At 58.7% G+C, this 9,249-nt stretch overlaps 1 protein-coding gene across 1 annotated transcript in view; it reads right to left on the bottom strand.

Moving 5' to 3' along the window:
- Window positions 1–225, bottom strand: part of TBC1D14 (TBC1 domain family member 14) — an 83,739-nt gene extending 83,514 nt beyond the window's left edge. The window contains exon 1 of the mRNA XM_015594945.2: window positions 113–225. The gene's annotated coding sequence lies outside the window, so the exon portion shown is untranslated. The remainder of the gene's footprint in view (window positions 1–112) is intronic.
- Between the last annotated feature and the right edge of the window lie 9,024 nt (window positions 226–9,249).

Here is a 9,249-nt window from a genome sequence, read left to right as displayed (position 1 = left end):
CCCCCGCGCTGCCGCCTGCCGCCGCCGCCCCTAGAGCTCCGCGCCCTCCCCGCAGCCCTTCCTCCGGCTTGCTCGCCGGCCCGCCGCAGGCCCCGGAGCGGCGTCGCCGAACCTTTTCTTTCTCGAGAGCCAAGCGGCGCCGCGAGGGGAGGTCTGAGGGGATCTTCGTGTCCGCCGAGCCCCGTGGACACCCGCCAGGGGCTTCCGTACCTGGCCGGCTCCACCCGCGGCCATCTTGGAAGTGGGCAGCGGCCGGGAGGGGGAAGGGGCACGAGCGGGCAGGGACCAGGCGTGGGGAGCCGAGCGGCGGAGCGCATCGATGGGCGCCCCCACCCCAAGGCGGGTGTGCGGGGGAGGAGGGGCCCGGTTCGCGCTCGTCCAGCAGCCGGAGGCTCGTGCGGGTGATCCGCGACTTCGGGGCCCAGGCCCGGCGGCCTCGGGAACGTCGCTTCGGCGTCCTTCCTGCTTAGCCATAGGCCCTTAATCTGTAAAACGGGCTTTTCTGGTAGTTGTCCTTGATTGAGCTCTTACCCAGTGCCTAGCGCCTGGGGAGCTTTGAAAATTCCAAAGCCCAGGCCATGCATCAAGCCAGTTAATCCGGAGGTGAGATACAGTTTTGAAAGTTGTGTAATGTGCAAGGTTTATGGACCGCTGACCTAGCGTTTATGTACATTATTTTGCGAAGCATTATAGAGTGGCATGGACAGGGTCTGTGATCAAAGCCGTGGAAGAGAAGTGGCTTGACCAAGGTCCCAAGGGGTCAGAAGCCAGATTCGCCGCCCAGACCACCTTCCAAAACCTTGCAAGGCCCTCAGTGAGAAAGCTCTTGTTAGCTAGTAACTGATCCTCGTCCTAGAATTTAGGCTTCCTGAGTTACACCGGCCTTATCTTGTTTACTCCTCTGTTCCCTGGGCCTGGCAAACAGTAGACAATTAAATATTTGCTAAAGTATCATTACATTCTAGGAACATCAAGGCAAGAAAGACTCCGGTGGCTGGGAGCCAGAAGGCTTGGGTTATACACTGTACTTGGATCCTACCAACTAGGACCCCTGAGCGCTGTCACAGGCACAATTACCAGAGAGGAAACCTCAGAACGACCAGCTGAATGCAAGGGAAGACTTGAGAGCAGCGCAGTCAGGGACAGGAAGGGGAGTCTCCCCTCACAGAAAGCATCAGGAAGCATGCAGTGGGGTATTGCTTTGGGCCATGGCCATGCAGGCTGGGCCACATAACCCCTACCTTGACTCTCCTGTCTCGTAGTTCTGCAAGCCCTTAGTATCTTATGATGGCAGGAAGGGTGAGAACATTAAAAAGGCAAGCCAGCTTGTAATAGAATACATGAACACCCTCGCAGGGCTTGGTGTGTGATTGAAGCTTTAATAAATGCTTACATTTCTAGGTGGTTTTAAGGAAAAATAATACCAAGTCTCCAAATCCCAGCGTGGCCTCCCCTGCTTACTTTAAGAAAACACTAACGGGAAAGTACAGGCTTGCTTCCGGCCTGACTTAATTCACAATTTAATACATCCGATTAATAAGTCTGTCTGTACAGTGTTCCTTCCAAGTCCTCAGATCCCTTCCAGCCCTCATTCCGAGTCTTAGGGCTTTAAAACCCCACGATGAGAAGGAACCATTGTTCCGAATCCAGAACTGAAAGCATCTGTGGTCCACAGATTTACATCCGGCGCCCTCTGTCTGCCTTTTCTTCACCCCCTCCCTATCCTGCTGCCCCCTCAACCCCCTTGCCCCAGCCCAGAGCCCCTTCTGGAGCCTTCAGTCACTTCCTTAGCCCCTCAGTGTGGTTTGACCCACATTTCACCCTTTATCATCAGCACCCAGAAAGTGCTCTAGATAAATCATGGCAACTTCAGTCTAAGAAAAACAGTGGAGAAGATCGGCTGTGTGGCTGTATGCCTTCATGTCACCTCTCAGAACCTCAGCGTGTCCCACCCCCACTGATGCGGAGTTAGCTCTGTTGGGATGGTCAGCGCTAGGTCCCCCTCTGCTGGCGAACTGCTGACTGGGCGAAGCCATTCAATCCCCATACAGACTTAACCCCGAACTTCCCCAAGAGATTGTCACCCACAGATGTCCCCCTGAGGGCTGTAAAGCTGTGGCTCTATGCAGGCAAGCACCTGGCCTTCAGCTCCCTGTCCTCAGTTCCAGGCACAGAACGCCTGGGGCTGCCTAACCCCTCCTTCCCAACCGTCCCCACCTCTACAAAGCTCATGGCACCTCCGCCTCCCAAGCCGTGTGAGGCTTCAATGAGTCGAAGCCATGGGAGTGATGGCTGTGTCAGTTTCGGACATATGTGGGGAGTCGTGCCCCCTCCCCCCAGCAACAGCATGTTGATAAAGAGTGTTGCTCAACCTGCCAAGGTGAAGAGAGACCTGGGACCCCTCAGAGACCCCACACAGGGACTTCAGGCCTGACCTCTGAGTCTCCATGAGCTTGCTAAGCAAGTGTGGATGCTGTGCCCGGGGTGTCCAATATCCATGGAAACCATCTCTGAGCCCACTCGGTGCCAGCCCCATGCTGGGCTGTAGGAACACCAGAACGACTGATAGCCCACAATCGCTGCCGTCACAGAGCCCCGGGCTCCCAGGGCAGACAGCACCTCAGCAACGCAGCCACATCTCTCTGCCAGGAAAATGGTTAACTGACCAAATGCAGACCCCAGAAGAGTCGTAGGCAGGACATCAGAGCTGGCGGGACCCTTGCTGTTCCTCAAGCCCACCTCTCTCGTTATTCAGAGGGGAAGCAGACCCTGCGAGAGACGGGAAGGGCCAAGGCCGGGTGGGGCAGGAATGGGCAAAGGACCCAGGCCAGGACCCCACTCTGCCGCGCCCCTGAGCATCTCTCCTCAGGAGCCATGGGGATCTCACCTCCCGGATGCACATTTGGCGCTCGACTCTTCCCCACCCCCCGCACGTGAGCCCCGCAGTGAGCCCCGCAAGTTTTTGTTGGGTGGATGAGTAAATCTTGCTCGCATCTGCACCTGGAGCCACCCCAGGTGCCCCGTGCTGTGCTGACTGTTTCACCTCGGGAACCACCACTGAGCGCACCACCTGCCGAGCTGGCCACTGACGCGCGTTTTGCAGGTGAAGAGATGAGGCCAACTCAGCCCAGGTGGCGCAGCTTGCCCTCCACTCATCAGAAGGTTCTGCTCACCGGGGGCCGGGGCACGAATAAAGGCAGCCACGCCAGGCCTTAGGAGCGCGCTCCGCAGTGGGCCCGCCCCGCGGGGCAGGGGCAGAGTGCCCAGCGCTCAGAGAGCTTCCCGTTGGCCCAAAGCCTCTCAGAAACCCGTGGGGAAGCTCTCTTCTGCCTTTATTTTTTGCAATGTCACATCCTTCACCATGGAGATGGGAGTTCTCATTTTTAGGACACGATGAGATGTGTCTTTTGTTGGTTCTGGGTGTCTCTTGTTGATTCTAGAAAATGAGCAATATGCGGGAAAAACAGGCAGGAATTGCCTGGAGAGCAGGTCAGCCTTCCAGCAACCACAGGCACATGGGAGACGGAGATACGGAAGAGGAAGCGTCCAAACCGCGAGTCGCCACCACGAATGAGTCGCTGCAAGAAGCAGCAAGAAGCAGCACGCAGACCCCACGCCAGAGCCTTCGGCTTGTATTTTACTCACCATTTTAACTAGCGCCGTTACCTGCGTCCTACCCGCACTAGATTAAAATCAGTGACTTCAGGGAGGTGGAGCTCCTAGAAGCAGCGTACTCATGACAGGGAGGAGGCAGAAGCAGAAGAAAAGACGACAGCACTCAGCACCCCACGGTCTAATGCCCTGGGACCCCAAATCCAGGCCAACAGTATTGCGAGAAGATATTCACCACCGTTATTTACAACAGCGAAATGGACATACCGTCGGTGTCCAGCCACGAGGGCAGGTTAACTAAATGGAGCCATCGAAAGAGCCTTTAAAGAATGTATTATATAGCACAAAAGATATGCTTAAGTTATAAGGGCGATGCTGAATCTTACAGTATAATCGAAGAATACGGGATGTACAATCACCCCCAGGAATAAAGACAGGAAGAAACAGCAGTGAACAGCAGAAAACACATGAATACCTTGGTCCCCGCACATTTTTAACTTTTAGATTTCCCCAGAACACAGATATGTTCTGTTTACAATGAAGATTTGCTAAGATGCTTACCAGTGGGTGAGTGACAGACCGTGAGAAGCACAGTAACCTGGGGTCATTGGATGACGGCTCTGAGTCAAGGGTCCTTCTCACTAAAGCCCCAAGATAAGGCAAATACTGTTCCCATTTGTGAATGAGGACACTCAAGCTCCAAGCGGTAGGTAATCAATGCAGGGCCAAACGACACTTGCTGTTACGAGACAGAGCCGTGGGACTGCAGTCTGTGTGGCTCGCCTCCCTGACGGCGTCTCTAACCGGCCCAGTGGCCCGTCCACGACGCTGTATCATCGCCCCATTTTACTGGGAACGCTTGAATCCAGGTGGGTCTGGCCCCAAATCAAAGGTCATTCGTTCTCAGAGTATCCACAGTAATTGACTGCAAGAAGTAAGTCACAAAGAAACCAAAGATCCTCCAAAGAGTGGAACCCATGGCTGGGGCAGGGGTGGGACGCAGAGAGGCCCAGGGGCCCCGCTGTGGCCTGTGGCTCACTGAGAGTTAAGAGGTGCCCAGTGCTGGAGGCGCCCAGGCTCTAGGTATGAAGGAAACAGAACAGAAAGCATGTGGCGGGGGGCGGGGTGGGGGGGTGGAGTACAGCACTCCACAGTGGAATTTTCCGAAGAGCCTTGTTTTTTAAAGGCATTACCCAGTTGCCTGCTGCTGCCACCATGGAGAGCAAAGCCAGATTTAGAGGCTGCAGGAACCAGGTCTCACATGGGAGCCACGTGCAGTGGGCGCAGAGGGCAGGTGGGCGGGGCCTGCAGCTCCTTCCCACCCCTGATGACCCATTGTGGAGAACACCCTCCCCAGCCACACGTCAGGCTCTGTCACTGGGCCTGAGGTCTCTCCACGCTCACAGAACCTCCTGGTGCCCTCCGGGGCACCCCAGACTCTCGTGTCCCTGCCTTTGCACCTGCTCTGCCCCCCGCCTGGACCCTGGGAATTAAGTCCTGGTCCCCTCCAGTGGCGGCTCAGAACAGAACCCAGGTGCTCTTGCCTTCAAAACGTCGTTCCTGACACAGACGGAGCTGGCCCCAGTCCCCGCCTGTCTGCAGAAACGGGTTCCTAAATGTCCTAGTACCTGAGTCCAACCCCCACCCTTCCTCCCTCCTGCCCTGGGCATGGTGGGTGTTTCCTGCTCCCATGAAAACACCCCCGGGGGCTCCTTCTTGCCCTCCTCACTCCAGAGCAGTCTCCACATCCCTGGGTCCCTACCCTGAGGGGTCTCACCAGAGCCCCGGGCCTGCTGCCCTTCCTCCCCTGCTGCCATCACCCCCACCTGTCCGGAGACTGGTCCCTCCCTCTGCCTGTCCACTCCCGACTCCCAGATGTTTTCTTACCCTCTAGGAGCCAGGTCTGGGCTAAGCACCGACAGCCAGGTGATGCCCAGGTGAGCAAACAGACACGGTCCATCTCTTCCCTTAAAGGTCTCAAAAACTCCAGGAGAAACCTCGAGATTTTGCTGATCACGCTGATTGCCCCTACCCGCTTCTACAGGGCGGGGAGGTGCTGGTGCCAGCTCGTGCTTGGGGGACAGTTGGCGAGTAGACTCTCTTCTTGTTTTCACGGGGGTGGGAAAGGCTTCCCAAGGACCGGTTTGGAAGGGCGACGGAGGGTGGGCCCGCGAGGGGCAAGATAGGGGCCGGCCCAGTCCCCAAGAGGCTGTCTGGAGCGACACAGCAGACAGAGGGGACAGGTCCGCCCCCCAAGTGCTGCTTTTTCATTTTCGTCCGCCAACAGACAACCAGGTGGTTTCAGGGGCTACCAGCCCCAACCCTCCAAGCGCCCCCTCCAGATCCGGCTCCGGCCTCACCTGGCAGCCCTCCCCTCCCTTCTTCCACCCAGACTGGCATTTTCCAAACACGTCCACCCTAGACGGACTGACCCAGCCTCTGCCGTCCTGTCCCCTCTGCCTGGACCTCCTTCCTGCCTCTCCCACCATCACGACTGGGTCCCTTCTCCACATGCTCCCCCCTCATGCCCACACCTGGCAGAGCTGGTCCCTCCCCCGAGGGAATCCTAGCCGCGTGTGTGGCCCCTGCACCCCTCTGTAGCTGACATGTGGAAGGGGGACCAGAATCACCAAGGTCACCAAGGGAGGTGGCACCAGGATTAAGGGGCCCCCAACTCTACGCGGCCTGGCCCGGGGGGCGGGGGTGCTCAGTAGTTACGTACCTGCTCAGTAAGCATGACTGAGTCTTCCTCCTCCCTCATTTGGGGGGGGCTGCCCCTAAACTCCAGAACTGGATGAGCGCCACATGGCAAAGGCACCGTCTGCAGCGGCGGGGGACACCTGGACCAAGCCCCCTGCCTCTGGTTTCCCCGGGTACCCTCTCTCTCCCCAGGCCCCCTGGGGCCCGGCCAGTGGCCTCTAAAGTTGTCTGCCCATCTGTCTCCCCCACTAGACTGTGATGGAAAGTCTGAGGGTGGCTGTTCCAGTTATGCGGCGCCACCACCGGTTCCTCCCGCTGCCCCCACGCATCCTCTCTCCACAGGGCTGGGAGGCGGTCGGCCCTGGAGAGGGAGACGGAGCCTCATTTCTGTGCCGGCCTCCTGGTCCAGGGAGGCTGTGCTCGGGCATCGGTTTCCGCCGGTTTGTGGTCTGCGGCTGCGCGGGAGAGCCGGGCAGGCGGGGAGGAAGCTGCACAGTGGGCGCCAGCCCGCAGAATCGTGCGTGGGCTGGAAACAGACCCAAGTGGGTGTCTCTTCCCGACGAGATGAGCAATTCATTCTGCAGGAAGGACACATGCCCACCGAGTATACAAAACTGATGATTGTGCCTCCTTCCCTCCCCTGCCCTGCCCAGAGACGCCGCGTGGCCTTGGTCAGGGCGGAGCGGGGCCTCCCGTGTCACCAGCCTGCTGTGAGACGGGGCAGAGAGGTTGCCAGGCAGGAAAACTTGCGGGGGGGAAAGTAAGGAAGAGCTGCCTAGTGAAGAAGGCTGCGGGGCTTACGGGGCGGGGGGCGCTTCGCACCTTCAGAGTCCTGAGAAGTTTGCAGGGCCACAGCTCAGGCAGGCTGCAGAGACCTCCTGAAGCTTATCTAGGAGCGACGAAAAGGGAAATGGTGATATCATTCTTGCCAGAGAACTGGGGCCGAGGAGGCAGTGTCATTGATTTAGAAAAATAGAATTTATTATCAGCAACAGGTTTAGGACCCAGCACATAGTAGGCTTTTCATATGTTTGATGAATAAATAAATGAATGTTTACAACCCCTATTTGCAACCAAGGCCGAGACCCTTTTTCCTCCTAATTAGCAGTTTCATGCCAATATGAAGACACCCTGGCCCCCCCAAAACCCAACCTGCTGTCCCCATTTCCAATGTGATGACTCAGCGAGGTCACAGCAAGGTTCCACTGCTAACCAGCCTTATCCAGGTAACAAAACACCCTCCCGAGTGCAATGCCGCCAAGCCCGCGAGAAGCATTTGTGAGCAGGGGACCCGAGTTCCATGTGAGAAAGTCGCATAGAGGCCCAGGTCTCTCCACTTGCTCCCCAGCTCGGGACAGGGAGGAGCAGGTACGGGTGGTGTCTGCAGAAGCAGGAGAGGCAGGGGGTTGAGGGTTCCAGAAGCGTCATCTGACCACACAGAAGAGGCGGACTCACCCAGCACCCTGGTGGCTGTATGCGGATGAAATGAGGCTGCCAGCAAGGCTGACTGCCAGCCAATTTTAGGTTCCCAGGGGGAGGCCCTGACACAGGCACAGACTACTGTGTGTGGGTCCAGCACAGGTGCAGCCCCATAGCTAAGAGCCAGGGTTTGCCACTGTGTCACCCCGCAGGGGCCCTAACCAAAGCAGTTCCTGGGTCTGATCAGTAGGGGCTGGAGTGAGCCCGAGGGGAGATCACAGGCTCCCCCGGCTTGTCAGGGGACCCGGAGGTGGAGCCGCCGTTGTTGGGTGGCTCCTGTTATCGCTGGCTTGCAGCCTGCAGTTTGTGGGAGGACGCTGTGGTCACGTCTGACATTCGTAACCAGCAGGAACTGGTCAGGACAGAGCCACAGCAGACATGCCGTGTGTCGGGTCAGAGGGCCTGGACGTGCCGGAGGCCCTCTGAGAGCCGGGGTTCAGGGCTCCCAGGCTCAGCCACCCCCCCAGGCCAAGCTTGCAGCAGGACTGCGTGAGCCCCGAGCGACCTGAGCCCACGGGTCTGATCAGTAGGGGCTGGGGTGAGCCCGAGGGGAGATCACAGGCTCCCCCGGCTTGTCAGGGGACCCGGAGGTGGAGCCGCCGTTGTTGGGTGGCTCCTGTTATCGCTGGCTTGCAGCCTGCAGTTTGTGGGAGGACGCTGTGGGAATGTCACATCTGACATTCGTAACCAGCAGGAACTGGTCAGGACAGAGCCACAGCAGACGTGCCGTGTGTCGGGTCAGAGGGCCTGGACGTGCCGGAGGCCCTCTGAGAGCCGGGGTTCAGGGCTCCCAGGCTGCAGCCACCCCCCAGGCCAAGCTTGCAGCAGGACTGCGTGAGCCCCGAGCGACCTGAGCCCAGTGCTGCAGTCAGTTCTGCTTCCTCTGGAGGCTCTTCCCTCTGCCCAGGGTCTGGAGGTGGAGGGGAAGGGGCAGTGAGAAGCGGCCACCGTGGTGTGAAGGCGGGCCCTGGCCTTGGAAGTGACCAGTGACAGCAGGCGCAGCTCACCACGGCTGGCGGGCACGCCGGTGCAAGGCCCTTGGACTTGCTGAGCGAGCCTCGGCATGGCGTCTCCAGTGGCTGGAAGGACCGAGGTGGCAGGCATGCAGTAGATACGTGCCAGCCACGGCAGCTGAGTCAGAGCAGGGGCCCGGGATGTGGGGGCCTGACCCAGCCTGCTGACCCTGCCCCAGGACTCGGGGGCACGTGGGGGCACGGGGAAGTGTGTGCAGAAGGGAAGGAGCAGGGAGGGGAGGCCGAGGTGTCCTTGGGAGCTCATCCATCACCACCTGGCTTGGCTCAGTTGTGGGAGGGAGCAGGTGGTGTCCCCCTTCCAGTCAGGGAGCGGCTGAGTCAGGGTCATACAGTGGGCTCTTCATACTGCCTGCACCTAGCGCCCAGCACGCGTCCTGGGCACGAGGGCCAGCGTTCGGTGTGCACCCATCTAGCTCTCTCAACA

This window comes from Pteropus alecto, unplaced genomic scaffold (genome assembly GCF_000325575.1).
Source record: "Pteropus alecto unplaced genomic scaffold, ASM32557v1 scaffold5, whole genome shotgun sequence".
NCBI classification, from domain to species: domain Eukaryota; kingdom Metazoa; phylum Chordata; class Mammalia; order Chiroptera; family Pteropodidae; genus Pteropus; species Pteropus alecto.
This window is presented reverse-complemented; position numbering and strand designations above follow the sequence as displayed.